The sequence below is a fragment of the Rhinolophus ferrumequinum genome, chromosome 10 (assembly GCF_004115265.2).
Source record: "Rhinolophus ferrumequinum isolate MPI-CBG mRhiFer1 chromosome 10, mRhiFer1_v1.p, whole genome shotgun sequence".
NCBI lineage: Eukaryota > Metazoa > Chordata > Mammalia > Chiroptera > Rhinolophidae > Rhinolophus > Rhinolophus ferrumequinum.
Window position 1 is genome coordinate 8,083,207 of NC_046293.1, and position 16,593 is coordinate 8,099,799.

Below are 16,593 nucleotides of genomic sequence, written 5' to 3' on the forward strand. Positions count from 1 at the left end.
TCTTTCTTTCTTCTTCTTTCTTTCTTTCTTTCTTTCTTTCTTTCTTTCTTTTTACATTATTAATAACAAAATTTACTCGCAGGCAATCTCCCTTCCCTTTTAAGGGACCTCAGAGGTTCCGCATGATGCTTCCCCTACATCTCTTTGGCTGTCACTTAACTCATGCCACATGGAGCTAAAAGAGAGGTGAGGAAATGTAAGCTTTGGACTGAGCTACAATGTGCCCAAGTACAGTTCCTGTACTAAAGAAGGATTGGATAACGGACACCAGGAGGCTATGAGCAGTCTTCTCTGCCAGGAAGGGGTTTGGGAGGGGCCAGGTGGTTTTTCCTGTTGAAGAAGAGTCTGGAAAGAATCAGGATTTGGAGCCCAACCCACTCCATTCTAATCGCTGCCCCATATCCTGTCACCTGTGTGACCCTGAATAAGTCACCTCCCCTGTCTGAGCCTCAGGACCCTTCTTATAATGGGAGTAAGGCTACCTGGCCGAATGACTGCGAGGATTAGATGAGGTGCCATGGAAAGACCTGGCTTGTGGTAGGCCCTGATTACAATTTAATGTTTTTAAAGATAATAAACACACATTGAGCACCTACTGTATGCCAAAGCACTTGCTGGATGCTTTCTCATCATACACTTATTCATTCTCACACCTGCCTTGTGAGATAAAGATTGTAGTCATCTTTAGTTTATAATGTAGGAAACTCCAGTTCAGCAAGTTACCCAATAAATAAATGTCGGGATTTGAACCTAGGTCTTCTGACTCTGTGATGTGATGTAATAAGAAATACATATTTTGGACTGGGTCCCACAGTCCTGGCACAGAGCTTCTTTTTTTTTCTTTCCCCTTTCTTCTGCCTCCCCCCACCCCCCCCCAATTCCAGTTCAAGCCGTTGTTTCTTAGTCTAGTTGTGTAGGACACAGCTCCCTGGCTCATGCTGGTATTATGAGCCTTGTGCTCCCCGGCTGAGGCAGTCGGTTTGCTGGTCATCGGTCGGCCGCTCACAGCAGCTCTCGCCGGCTGCCGGCCACTCACGCTGGCTGGCGGCAGCACACAGCAGCACTCAGCAGCTCCTGACAACCTCCGGCTGCTCACAGCAGCCCAGCTCCAGGAAGACGCGTTGTTCAACCAATCTTAGCTATAGAGGGCGCAGCTCACTGGCCCATGTGGGAATCAAACCGGCAACCTCAGCATTAGGAGACAGCGCTCCAACCACCTGAGCCACCAGGCTGGTCCCCACAGAGCTTCTAAAAGGGTTTTGAAATTTCCCTGAGTGATAGAGATGGTAGGAGCATCATTTGTTACTGATAACAAGCACTTTCAACTATCTTGCAGGTTTATGTAATGAGATGACAGGTGGCTGGAAGCCCCTGGATGACTTTAGGCTGGAGCTGGTTGCCAGAGCAACCACCCACGTGATTAGAGGTTTGGAGCTTTGAGCCCTGCCACTCCCATCTCAGGAGGGGAGAGGAGCTAAGAATTGAGTAAGCACTAGCGGCCAGTGATTTAAGCAACCGTCCTATGTAATGGAACCTCCATAAAAATCCTAAAGGAAGGAGTTTGGAGAACTTCTGCGTTGGTGAACCCACATCTGCGTGCTGGGAGTGTGGCACAACCCAACTCCAGGGGGACCAGAAACTCCTGCACGCTGTGGACCTTTCCAGATCTTACCCTATCACCTCTTCACTTGTATCCTTTGTTAATAACTCGGCAACAGCAAGTCACGTGTTTCCCTGAGTTCTTGAGCTGTCATAGCATTTTATGGAATTTGAGGAGGGGGTCATGGGAACCTCCGATTTGTAGCCAAATTGGACATTAGTGTAGATAACCTGAGGACCCACTACTTGGGACTCATGTCTGAGGAGGGGGCAGTCTGTGGGAATCCACCCTTAACCTGTGGGGTCTGTACTAACTCTGGGTAGTTAGTGTTAGACTGACTTAGATTACAGGACACCCAGTTGGTGTCTGCAGAGAGCTGGAGAATTGCTTACTGTGGGAAACCCACACATCTGACGTCAGAAGTGTTCTGCTGTTGTAGGTAAAAACCCCTCGGTCGAAGACTCCAGGGCCTTTCCCTGCAACCCTGTGAGAGAAGCAGACCCTCCAAGGCCCTTCACAGCTCAGCCTCACTGTAATTGCTGGAAGTTTTCCACACAACCACACTGTTTCCGGCCTCCATCTTTGTACCTGTTGTTCCCACATTTGACTACCTGGTGGACTTTTATTCAATTGTCCAGGCTCTTAGCAAATGAAAGCCCCTCCTCAGAAATTTCTCTTGATTCCCACCCTAAGGATACTCCCTCGGTCATTTTCGATCATGGAAAACTCTAGTTATTGGTTGCAGTGACCTTCCAGAGGGCAAGAACTCTGGCCGTTCAGCTCTGGGTCTCCTCACAGGCTCCAGGAAAGCTGCTCAGCAAATGTGTGTTCGCAAATTGGTTGAAGAGTCCGGGGGACAGGCAGTCCCAAGGTCTCCAAGTGTCTTAGAGGAGAACTGGGACTATAACTTGGGGCTTCCAGGCCCCCCAACCCTCTTCCATACCTCAGCCCCTAAACAGTACACTATGGCAAGTCCTCCTTCCAAAATGTCTCGGATCTGGTTTTCGAGGGAGAAAGGAGGCACTGGGCTCAACACAGCACTTGGAAGAACAAGCATTAAAGTTGGCACCTGCTGTTTGCAGGGCGCTGAGCTCCCAGGGGGTGGGGGTGGATACAAGAAACTCCTTCTCCTCTGGGAATCGCATGCCTGGAAACCAAGCTGTGACGTGGGTCCTGTTTTCCCCAGGACAGCCCTGGTGGTCACACGGGTTTGCCATCAATCCAAGACAGGCTTCTGCCAGCGGAACAAAGATACCACAACTGCTGACCTTGGAAAAACCGTTTCAACAGCCTGAGCGAGCTCGGGCCCTATCATGGGCGCCCAGGTGGGTGGGCCATCTGGCGGGGACAAGGGCCCCAACACACTATGACGTGCACACGTGGGCCCAAACATCAGATAACTTTGTGCCACCATCCCGTGATCTTTCCAAACTCCAGACCCCAGAAGAATAAACAGCCACACAGTGTGTTAGCCACCTTTGGGAACTGAGGAGGGCTGTGCACGGGGGTTGGAACCGCCCCCTTATCATAAGGTCTGCCGCCAGGCTTTCCATGCCTCCAGCCAGCTCGCCCCAGAGCCAGCAGATTCCATCGATCCTTTGTTCGGCCTCGCAGACAGGCTGCTGCAGCAATGCTGGTCGGCAGATAACAGCTTGGGAAGATGACATAAAGAACACTGAAGAGTATTTTGAAGGGAAAATAACACATTTGCCCATCACCCACCATCGTCATCCCACCTTCCTTTTCGTCTTCTCCATTCTGGCTGGAAACCCAGGCAGGTCTTTTGGCTGGCTGCCAAATGAAAGTGCAGAGGCCACTTGGACCAGGCCCTTTGCCTTTCTGGATTTTTCTTGGTCACACGTGGTTTCCGACATGGCTGTGTGGTCTTCGTATTGATCGTCATAATGCCTGCAGGATAGTCCTTTGACTGATACACCCTCACTTTCAAATTTTGGCTACTAAGCTTGTTTTCAGTTGGGGCTATTATACACAGCCCTGCAACGAACAGTCATTCATGGGTATAAAAACCATTTATTGAATTTCTTCAATAAGCAGCAAATGAAATAGATAGGGGAAATGACGTGCCTTACAGTACTTTAGCAAAGGAAGAAATAAAAGGGAGAGATGGAACCAATGGGACAAATTCTGTATAATCTGGGGTGGTGGACATATGGCGTCTCATGGTGCGTTTCTCTCCCTATTTCTGTATATGTTTGAAATGTTTTATAATAGAAAATAAAAAATTGAAATGTAAACACAGTCCCTGCCCTCAGGAAGCTCACAGTCCAGCAGGAAAACAGAACAGACAGGCACTTAGCGCAGGCAGAGCAGTGTGACAAGTACTGGGTTGGGGCTAAGTGCATAAAAGTGTATATAACAATAGACACCAATTATATTGAAACACATTCATCGAAACATATTTTTAAATTGGGCTATCGTGGTCCAAAGAAGGTGTGAGACGTGGAGCAGAGCAGCCCCAACCTTGGGGACTACAGCCCCCAGCCCCACTCAGCCACAGTCAGCTGAACCTCACAACACCCACAGATGTGTGATCGTTGCTTTAAGCTCCTGAGTTTTGGAATAGCCTGCTTCGTGGGAAAGGCTCTCTGATGCAATAGGGGAGGGGAGTGTGTCTGCCTACAGAAAACATCATCTAAGCTAGTAGTTAAACCTGGAGCAGAAATGGCTAATAAGCCAAAAGATGTCCCATGTCCTATGTCATTAGGGAATTGCCAATTTAACAAAAATGAGATACTTACACTACACACTTACTAGAATGGCTAAAATCCCAAACACTGACAACACCAAATGCGGGCAAGGATGTGGAGCTACAGGCATTTTCCTTCATTGCTGGTGGGAACGCAAAATGGTACGGCCACTTTGGAAGACAGTGTGCCGGTTTTTTTAAAAAGCTAAACATAGTCTTACTGTATGATCCAGCAACTGTGCTTCTTAATATTTATCCAAACGAGTTGAAAATTACACCCACACAAAAACCTGCACACACATGTCTATAGCAACTTTATTCATCATTGCCGACCCTGAAGCAACCAAGGTGTCCTTCAATAGGTGAGTGGATAAACAACTGGGGTCCATCCAGACACCGGAATATTATCAGAGATAAAAAGAAATGAGCTGTCAAGCCATGAAAAGACATGAGGGAAACTTAAATGCGTATTGCTAAGTAAAGATGATCTGAAAAGTCTACATACTGTATGATTCCAACTAAATGACATTCTGGAAAAGGCAAAACTAGAGACGGTAAAAAGTCAGTGGTTCCAGGGGTTCAGGAAGAGAGGGGAAAGGATGAACAGGTGGAATATGGGGGATTTTTAGGGCAGTGTAAATACTCTGTATATGTATAGTGCTGTACGTAATTGTAGATACATGACATTATGCATTTGTCCAGATCCGTAGACAACAATATAAAGAGTGGACCCTGGACTTTAGTTAAGAACGTATTGTTATTGGTTTATCCATGGGAACAAATGTACCACATTACCATTGGGTTTTAATAATAAAGTAAACTCTGGGGACAGAGAGATAGGAAGTATATGGAACTCTCTGTATTTCCTGCTTAATTTTTATGTAAACCTAAAACTATTCTAAAAAATAAAGTCTATTTCAAAACAAAATAAAATTGGGCTATAGTTACAGATGCATTTCTTCTTAATGCATTTAATAACGAGGTCTCCTAGCAGGGCTAATAAGCACAGAACTTGGACGTGGTGATGAGTGTTCCAGAGCTCAGCTATGCCACGGGTACTGCTAATTCTACTGTGGTGTGCTGCCCTCATTCATAAGTGAAGGAAGTGCTACATTTCATGTAGAGGTCCCCGAAAATAAAGGTGTAATATTTGTGTCCCCCATGCAGGTTCACAGATCCTTGTTATACAGTAAACTTTCTTTGACCGTAGGATACACTCCTAGAAATGGTTTTGTTGGGTCATAGAGTATGCACACTTTTAAGGGTTTTGTTAGCAGTTGGAAGGTTGTCTAGTTTGAAGTTGTCATTTCCACTCACCCAGCACACAAAAGGGCATGTTTTCCTGCCTCCTGCCTGTACCCAGGAGTCCTCAAATTTCTCCATCCCCTGGACCCTTCGGCTTTTTCTTTAATACAGAAATGAAAACAGCCTGAGTGTCAGCCCATGAGACTAAGCCTTTGCAGGTTTGCTCCTCCAGGTGACTTCCAAGAAATGCTTCCTCTGCCCTGCTCTGACCTGATGTCACTCATTACCTCAGCCACCTCCTTTCCTCTGGACCACTGCCTTACGCCTCACAAATGAGTCACCTCCTGCCATCTGGTGACATCTCCAGGCTTCAGCTCCCCGGATGGCTTCTCTGGGCTCAGCGCCTTCCCTAAAACATGGCTACCACTAGCCTGACCAAACTTTACACAGGTTTGGGGAGAACAGAAGGTAAATGTGAAACTGGGCACTGCTGCCAGAGTCCGCAGTCTGAGATTCTCCATTGGGCCCATGCTGGCTGCTTTCTACTTAGGTCTCATTGGCCTCAGTGCAGCGAGTGCCCAGAGTCCCCACCCCGTGGGGAGAAGAAATCCTGGCCTCCTGTCCAAAGCCTGCTTCAGCTTCTGCTCCTGCAGCATTGACAGTGGGAATATTCCTTCTCTTGGGGGAACCTCTACTCTCATTATGGGGCCTGGTCAGGCCAGACCATCACAACATCTGGCTACATATCCCAAGGTCAGACTGGCTCACTGCCTACAGCCCAGGCCAACAGCCCAGGCCAGTGGTTCCTGGTTAAAGCTGGGCAGCCTCCCTCTGGTGGCCTGCCTCCCTCAGCCATCCTCCTTTGCAGATAGTGGGACCAACTCACTCGCGTGCGATTTTCTTGCATAGAGCGGTCCAAGCTCCAGATTAGGAAAAAAAGTTCTTTAACAGATCCAATTTGTATAACTGAATAGAATACTTGACATCTTAGTCTAAAGCAGTTGGCTTTAGGCTTCCGGAAGAGCAACAGGAGGCTTTTACTTCACAGCTGCCTAACCATGAGGTCCTTGAAGGTGGTCTTTCCAGAACAATCCAGAGCAAGAGAATGGTCTTTGTAAACAGATTCTCTCTCCTGCCCAAGAATGCAAAAGCTGTTTATAACCTTTACAATGGCAGTTTCTAGCAGGGGCAGTTTTAAGATATATTTTCCCATGGCACCCTATGACACTATCATTTTATTAAAACAAATGTGTGATAACTTGGCAGATGAAAAATGATACCTCAATTTGATTTAATTTGTATTTCTAGGATTACTAGGAAAATCGCAATTTCTTTCTATGTGAATTGTCTATTTAGATCACAAACCTATATTTCTGCCTGCTAACATGTAAGAAATATCTTTCCTAGTTTTTCATTTTACTTATTTACTTATTTTTGACATGCTAAACATTCACATTTTTACAAAGCCAAATCTCTCAGTATTTTCCTTTATAGTCTCCGCTTTCTGTGTTATGCAGAGAAAGACCTTCCCAACCCCAAATCCTTATAAATATTCACCTTCAGGTTTACTCCATTTGGAGTTTTAACACACTATAAGGGATCCGTCTTGACTGTTTTCATATACATAGCCAAGTTCGTATTAAAGTCTTTTATTGAATAATCTCTTCTTTCCCCTACTGCTTTGAAATGCTACCTTTATTAGTTTTGTAAATCTGATACACCGGGTCCTTTGTTTTTAAAATCCTTAGTTCCCAGGCTGTTCTGACGATTAAATAAAGTTAGTATCTTTAAAGCTGGGAATAGCACGAGAATATAGAATCTGCTGCAGACATGTTGGTTCTCTCCCCTTCTCCTTCTCTTTTCCAGACCCATTTGCACCTCCTCATGCCATATGCGTCTACCATTGACCTTGGAATTCTGGGAACAGATCCAGATACACAGAAGGTGCTTACTAAGGCTGTACTTTTGGGCCCTCAAACGGCTTTTTTATCTGTTGTTGCCACAGCCAAGGTGAGCCCCCCTCCACCCCCTGCAAAATGGTAATTACACGGTGCTGGGGAAAGGGGGTAGGGAGGTGTTCAGGGAAGACTTCACAGGGGAGGTGTCCTTGGCGCTCATCTAGGAGGGAAGAGGAATTGGGAAGGCAGAAAGGGGAGAAAGGACACCCCAGGCCAAGGGAACAGCATGATTAGAGTGTGCCTATGTGTTTGGGGGCGGGGGGCTGTTGAGCAATAGCAGAAATGGAGTGTGGCAGGCAGCTGGGGATGACACACCAGACAGGGTGTGGGTGTAGGAAAAAGGATAGAGATTCATTTAAGTGGGAGAGTCGTGATCATACTTAAGTTTTAGGAAGATCACCCAGGGCGAGGCAGCAGGCAGGGAGACTAGTACAAGGGGGCTGCAGAAATAGCCCAGATAAGATGGGTGGTAGCCTGGACTAGGGTGGTGGCCACGAGGATGAAAAGGATGAAAGGTAATGGGCCATTTTCAGGAATAACCAGGTAGGTAATATAGGAAGACCGGCTGGATTGGAGATAGAAGAAAGGGGAGTTGAGAATGACTCCCAAGTGCCTGGCTTAGGCAGCCAGGTTGATATGGGTGGAATTACAGAAACGCGAGCACTAGAGAAGAAGCAGATTTGGACCTGGTCTGGGAGGACTTGGGATTAATGGAGTGGGGTGGGGCTGGAGAGAACATTTAAAACTTCAAAATGTGCAAACTCTGTATTATTGTATGCAGTTGAGACATCTGTTATAGAAGGGCAGAACCAAGGAAATGGCAGAGGGGTGACGGGAAGTGGATGGTTTGAAAAATATTTAGGAAGTTGAGTCAACAAGATCTGGCAATGCTTGGATTTTTGAAGAGAGGGACAAATCTCGGATAATACCCCCACGGGGTAACTCGGGGATGCTGGTACCTTTTTCTGAGATGATGAACCCAGGGAAGGGAGGAGGTTTGGCGGGGAGATTAACTCATTAACTCAACAATTCTAGATTAAGTACCTACTATGTATATGCAAGGTACTTTTGTATTTTGGATAGGGCAATGACAAAATCCTTGCCCTCATGATACTTACATTCAGTGAGGAGAGTCAGACAATAAAGAAATAAACACATGTCAAGTGGTAGAAGGTGGTATGGAGGAAAAGAAAGTGGGGATGAGGACTCATTTTTAAAAGGCATGACCTGGGATGGTCCATTGAAATGGTGTCATGTGGGCAGAAATCTGGAGGTGGGAAGAACATCACAGGCTGAGGAAACAGCTCATGCAAAGGCCCTGAGGCAGAAACATACTAGATGTGTTCTAGGAATAGCAGGGAGGCCAATGTGGCTGGAGCGAGGAGAGGGACAGAACATGGGATGGAGAAGTAGCAGAGGCACATCCTGTGGGGCCATGTAGGTCTTTGTAAAAACTGGAATTTATGCTGAGAAAGGAAAACTTTCTGGAGAGTTTTGAGCAGATGACTGTGATCTGAATTGTATTTTAAAAGCTCAGTGTCTAAGAATTCCTTAGTCTTTAGATCCCAATTCCACCACTTTCTAGCTTGATGACCTTGGATAAGTTATTTAATTTCTCTGTGCCTCAGTTTCATTATCTGTAAAGTGGGGATAATAATAGTACTCACTTTGTATGGTTATTGTGAGGATTAAATAAAGTTAATGTAAGGAAAGCACATACAACAGTATCTGGCACCTTCTAAGCACAGTACAGAGGGAGCAGTTATTGTGATAATAATGAATATCATGGCTGCTGGTGTCGAGGACACACTGGAGGGGGCCAGGGTGGACGCAGGGATGCCATCTGGGCAACTCCTGCGCTGGTCCAGGAGAACAAGGAGAGTTGCTGGGATGAGATTAGCCGCAGTGGGGGGAGAGAGAGAACTGGTCAGAATTAGGAAGAGCTGGCAGGAGTTGCCAATGGATCAGATGTAAAATAGGAGAGAGAGGAGCTGAGGCTGGCTCCAAGGATTTTGCCTGGAGCACTTGGCAGATGAAGTTGCCCTTTACTGAGATGGGGAGACTGGGAGGAGCAATTTGAACCTCGGGAGTCAGGCTTTGAGCATGTGAGTGGGAGACATCGACTAGGTATCTCAGTGTGAAGGCAGTTGGATATACAAGTGGCCCCACCTTGGGGTTGGACACTTGGGCGTGGTCAGTATGCAGTGGGTGTTTAAAGCCATGAGACCAGATGGACTCACCAAGATGGGCCTGGGCGTCTGCCACAGTGACAGTGAGATGCCAGTGGGATGCCACTGCCCAATGGATGTCACTTTTGAAAAGCCTGCAGACTTTTGAAAGAGCTTGAAGTAAAAAAGGCTTTTGGTTTTGTCAGAGCCCTCTCAAATGTTTGAAGTAGCATTTCTAGAACATGTAATTGGGACAGGCTCGGGACAACACAAAGATGGGTAAGCAGGGAGGATGGATAGGTAACCAAAGCTGAAGTCTTTTGCTGATCTAGAAACATGCAGAGCCAGGGGTATTTTTGCATAAAGCAGGCTTGAAGGATACGTGTGTTACTGAAAATGTATAGAGATAATTTCACCAAAGGCGGCGAAGTGGGTAAGAGCATGGGTTTTGAAGGTGGATGCACCAGGCTCTGCCTGGTGTGACCCTGGGGGTGCCACTCCTCGCTGGCCCAGCTCCTCATCTGTATAATGGGCTCAGCTTGGTGCCTCAGTCACAGGTGTTGAAAAAAGTGCAACAGATAATGCTAACAAAATGCTTAGCATATCCCTAGCCCGAAGAGAAAAACAGTTTTCTTCTCTACTTCTATTCCCGCCAACACTTCTAACATTGGATGTGTGACACCGATTCTGTGACACCAGCTGGGTGTCCTACAGTTCACTTCTGTTGACACTGTACCTGGAGTTAGTGGCTGATCCCACAGGTCAAGTCCCACCATAGTGCCCTCACCTCAGATGCTAATCGTAAGTCCTCATTGACCTACCAACTATAAATCAGGGGTTCCCACGGCCCCCTTCTCAGGCTCAATAACTTGCTAGAATGGGTCGCAGAACTCAGGAAAGTGCTTTACTTACTGCTACTTGTTTATTTTAAAAGGATGAAATGCATGGGGCAAGGTACGTGGAGAGGAATGCACAGCTCCCCTGCCCTCTCTGGTCACACACCTCACCCAGCACCTTGACGGGTTCACCAACCTAGCAGTTCTGTGAACCCCTTTGGTTAGGATTTTTATGGAGGGCCTCACTATGTAGGCATGATTGATAAATTGTTGGCTGTTGGCGACTGACCCATTTCCAGCCTCTCTCCCCTCCCCAGAGGCTGAAAGTTCCAAACCTCTAATCATAGGGTTGGTTCCCCTGGCAACCAACGCCCCCCCCGCCCCCATTCTTAGGGGTTTCCAAAAGTCACCTCATTAAAGTGCGGTCAGGTGTGGTTGAAAGGGGCTTGTAGAGAATAACAAAAGATGCTCCTCTTAACCCTCTCATTCAGAAATTCCGAGGATTTCAGGAGCTCTGTGTCAGGCACTGGGCTGGATGAAAATCAAATATGTTTCTTACTATAGCACAATACCAGCGGTGCCAAAAATATATATACAAGTGGACACCTTGGTCAACGTTGCTCAAGCAGTAGTTTGCTGTAATCAGAAGTGTCTGAACGCTGATGGGAACCACTCGAGCACCTCTTGTAATTTGCAGAAGTCAAATGTGACTTGTATATCATCTTTTGTTATTGGTATATGTTGAGAATTACAATTTTACTAGTTTTTTTCCTTTCTTAAAATGTGTATACATTTTTTGGCACACCTCCATATTGTAGGCCATTGTCCTGCAGGGTGTCATGCGGGGGTCTCCATTCTGGCTGCCCACATAAGAACACATGACATGGTGAGGCCAAAAAGGAACACCCACGGAGCCATATATAGGGGAGTCATACCACTGTAGTCTCGCTGGCGGCTGGGTTGGAGACACAGGAAGCAGGAGCCACATGATCCGCAACCGCCGCTGCTTCTCTGCAATCCACAACCCGCGCTTTTAGCTCAGCCACGGCAGTTATATCAGTGGCTAATAGCTAACCGGTAACAGCTGATGGCCAACTAGTCACAGCTGATGACCACCTACTACCCGAGCCAGCACCTGTCCACGTGAGGCCGAGAGCCTGGAAACTGCTCTCGGGGACTCTGTCCCCACACCCACAAACAAGTTAGCTGTTTAATTGACAAGGAGACTAAAAGAAGAAGAAAAAGAAGATTGATCAGGATAGGATAAAGGGGCAACAGAGGGGACTAGAATCAGTATTCTGGGCACGGCCGAACTCATGGGCCTGTGACCTGTGCCGTCACACACGGCACCACTCTCAGAATGGACTCAGTTCTGGGTTTCATGCTCTACTTTTGCCGTCTTGAAATTTTTAATATTTTCTCTTTGACCTTGCGTGTTTTAAGGGAAGCCCATGGCATAATGAAGCATATGTGTGAGCACAGAAGATACACCAGGTGGCAGCAAGCAGACTCCGGCCAGCAAGAACGGGGTGGGCAGTGGGCAGCATGGGTGCTTGAGCAGTTGGCCTGGCCACCTGGCATGCACCCACATGGCTGGACAGTCTGGGACACCGTGGGGCTGCAAAGGGGTGGCTGGGCCAGGATCTGTGCCCAGATCGGCAGCAGCAGAAGATGGCTGCAGTCCACCAAGGCTGTGGTGAGCGCAGGGACCCCACGTGGATAGCATCTACACAAATATAAGCTCTGCAGCCGACGTCTGCGGCAGAACTGCCAGCACTCATGCAGTAAACTGACAGTAAATGAGTATAAAACCATGGATGTTGCAATAAAGCATATCAGAGAGTTAGAATTCTTCAGAGTTTAATGTCTCTGGTTTTGCAAATAAGTATTCACAGGCTTCAAAACAAGTTACGTTTAAAGATCACATTCTACAGAAAATAATTCTATTTTCATGGGACATTTCATTGTCAATAAGGAAGGTAATTTTAAAATTAATTTTACCTTGTAATCGAAGATACTGTTAACAGTCAAATGCCTAGAGGTTATTAAAATTATATACAAACCATGAAGTCACTCTCAATTTCTTGTACAACCTCCACAGGTTACAGAAAATGTACTAAAATTTGTATTTTTAAATAATTTATGAGAAATTGCTCCTAATGTGAAAGCCTATTAAATGTTCTTAAGAACTTCAGTAACCGTTGCATCAGCAAAACGATCCTCCCCCAAATGAAAACGTATAAAAAATTATCTGTGATCTTGCATTTGTCAGGAATGATTGTTGTCACTTTCAAGTACAGGCAGACCTCGGACATATCGCGGGGTCCGTTCCAGACCACCGTCATAAAGTGAGTCTCACCATAAAGCAAGCGGTAATCTTTTCGTTGGTGGAGGGTCTTGCCTTCAGTTTGTAAAACAAATGCAACACCTGTGAAGCTGAATAAAGTGAAGTGCAATAAAACAAAGCATGCCTGTATGTCAATTGAAATGAAGCTGGCAAAAGTATGTATTTCGACGACCTAATAAATGAATTTGCAGAAAACTCTAAGGATCAATCAGAGATCAAATTAATAAGTTATTTATTGTATTGTATAAAATTATGACAAAATATTAAATTTGTGCAATTTTAAGTTTATGGTATTAATCATGTATCGTTACCCTATTACATCTTATAAGTAATCAAATATTTTGAAAGGAAAATTTTTGTATTTTAGTACCTTCTTTAACTGCACAATTATTTTTTTTACTGGTTTTTGAACAAGGGGCCCTGCATTTTTCTTTTGAACTAGGCCCTGCAAATTTTGTAAGGGCCCTGGTTCTGAAAACTAGTATTTCTTTGAAAGGATTTTCATATTTCCCCAAATTGTCCTGATTCTATTAAAACGTTTTTAGGCTTTTACTAACTGCCCAATGAATGGCCATCACATTATAACTTTTAAAACCCACATCACATTGTGGATGGCTGGTGTGGGGACAGCGTCCCAGAGAGCAGTTTCCAGGCTCTCGGCCTCACTTGGAAAGGTGCTGGCTCAGGTAATAAATGGCCATCAACTGTGATTGGATGGCCATCAGCTGTGGCTAGTTGGCCGTCAGCTGTAACCGGTGAGCCATTGGCCACTAATATAACTGCTGTGGCTACACTAGCAGCAAAAATGGGGGCTTAGCAAGAAGATGGTGGCTGAGCTAACAAGAGCGATTGCAGTTAGCACGGTGGATTGCAGCTAGCAAGTGAGGTTGGTTGGCAGAGAAGTGGATGGCAGGTTGCGGATAGTGTGGCTCCTGCTTCCTGTGTCTCCAACCCAGCCGCCAGCGAGAATATAGCGGTATGACTCCCCTACCTATGGCTCCGTGGGTGTTCCTTTTTGGCCTCACCATATCCTGGGTTCTTATGCGGGGAGCGGGACCAGAGACCCCGCCTGTCACCCTGCATGACAGCTGGTCATCTTAGAAGGCTGACACTCTCCGCTGTGATGCCCTTCTCATCCCTTTCTGGAAGCCATCTTCCTGATCTGAGATCCATTCTTCTGAATCGCTCCCCCACACACACCACAGGTGGCATGTCCAAGTCCTTCGGATGTGGGTCAATTTTTGAAGTCCGTTCGAGGTGACGTATGTAACAAGTGCTTTGGTAACTAAGGAGTGGACTAAACACCTGAATAATGATGAGGAGGGCAGAAACTGCAAAGGGAGGGCAGTGTGTTTGTTACGTGATCACGATTCCATCCACCGTCTTGAAAACTGGGAGGAAGGGCCGTTACAGGTGAGGCGAGGTTGTCGAGCAGGGTGTGAGGCTTGACCAGGAGTTAGAGCACCGCCCATGGTGTCCCAGGGGTCTGCTCCGGTGGGCAGCTGCCCCAAGGGTAGGTCTTCCAGAGGTGGTCGGGCTCTTTTGATTGCAAGCAGTTGCAGCTCTCAGACCTCCTTAAGGCTAAGCGGTTGTAGAACCTGGGTAGACTGGAACCTGCCACTCTCTCCACTTTCTCGGAACCCCCACCTCTTCCGGAGTCTCCTCCCACATCCCCAATTGACCAATCCCTCCGCATCATCGTGGAGGGAAACGATGTGTGATTGGCTTAATCATGGAGGGGGGGCCTTTATAAGGGTCTTGGCACCAAGACACTGGAACCCATCAGCCTATGAAGGGGCGGCCTGTGGATCAGGTATTCACCTCTGACCAATCAGAGTCATAGTGACGCTTACAGACCGGGGACTTGCAGATGAACAGGGGCATGGGCGTGGCCAGCACCCTGACTGACAGGACCATACAGAGGCCAGAGCGCACCTGCTCCTCCCTGCGGACACTGCTATATGAGGATCGTTCTGGTACCAACACACCCTCCTTTCCCCAAGCCAGCATTTACTGATTGGCTCCTTCCTCGAATATACCTTGACTTCTGCTCTTCCCATTACCATTGTTTGACCCTGATCAAACAATGGGCAGCAGCCACCTCTTGATTACAATCTGACCACCGGATTCGTCTTTCTAAAGCAAACACCAGGACGGTCACCCACCCTATGGGAGGTTCCACATCACTTAGTATGAACCAGACTCCTACGGCGGCCTCAAGTTCCTAGCCGTGGGTCCTGAGTACCCTCTGGCCTGTCCTTCCTCATTCTTTTCTTCTACGTGTCTGCCACTCCTAAGCTCTTCCCCAGCCAGGGACCTGGTGTTTCAGGTCATCTCTCCAGAGCACTCGCCAGCCCCTCTCCTTCCCAGCAAAGCCTGCTCATCCTAGAGAGCTCAGGTCCGGGTCCCCTGCTCAGAGGGGCTGCACTGTGCCCTGGTCTAGACTGCATCTGCTGACTGTCACTCAGCACTAAATGACAATTTACATCGTTGCTTGCATGTGGGATTAACGTCCATCTTCCTTGCTGGAAACATCTCTGTGAAGGCAGGGCCGTCTACCTTGTTCCACGTTGAACACCTAGGGCCCAGCACAGTATCTGGCACTTCATAGGGTCTGGATAAATATTGTGCCAGCTTGGGGCCACTAACTTTAAAAACAGCGTCCTGCAAACATACGCGTACGTAAAAGCATGAGAATGGTTCACAAGGAATGAGGCCAAGCTCCTAATCTTGGTCTCCCCTGGGAGCTGGGGAAGGATCAGGATAGGGGAAGGTGACGGGGTGTGTGCATACATGTGTGTGCACACATGTAAAGTTGGGGAGCACTGGCTTCAACTGTAATGATTTTATTTTTTGCTAAACGATGATGAACAAATAAAGCATGTCCCAGGTAAGGACAGAGGATGCGCAGTCCCACAACACTCACGAAGAGCAAAAACATACCATGACACACTGCAATCCGCTGGTGGGTTTTGAGTCTTCACTTTATTACTGTCACCAGAAGTCGCCACCTTCACTTGGTTCACCACAAATGGACGGATGTCATAAAAGAGGGTGCCACGGGGCCACTGGATTCACTATTGAGAGACTTAACCAGGTGGTGGGGGAGTCCAGAGTGGGGGTCCAGGATGGGGACCGCCATTCACTGCACACACGCACACACACGGAGATATATTTGTGGAGCCTTATATTATGCATCTTATATATAGAAAATATATATATTTATAGTATTCACAGGCAGTAACGCTGCAGGAGGGGCCGGGGCTCCCAGACAAGGGCTGTGGACACCAGGGGATGGGGACTGTCACATCAAGAGACAGTGCTGGGAGACGGCTGGACCAGCCCACCTTTTCACAAATTCCTGGGAGGGGTGCTCCTTAGAGAATCAAAGGGGTCTTGGGCCAAGGTTAGGGGTCCCCCAAAGGGTAATAAATGGAGGCTCTTGGTTACATGGTGGAAAGCCTGGGACCCCGCAAAAGTCTTTGAAGATCAAGAATCACCAGGGAAGGTTGGAGTGGGGAGCAGATGCCAGTCTCCTGGGAATTAGTCCCTCAATTGATACACCCCCAGGCGGACCAGGAGCCACACCCAGGTAGACAGCCTGTGACTGTGCAGGATGAGTGTCCACTCAGAGGCAGGAGACCTGGATCCTGAAGCTCTAGCTCTGTGCTTGACTTTGGACAAGTCACTGTTTTCCAGGCCCAGATTCTTGCAGCTCTAAACTCTTGTGGA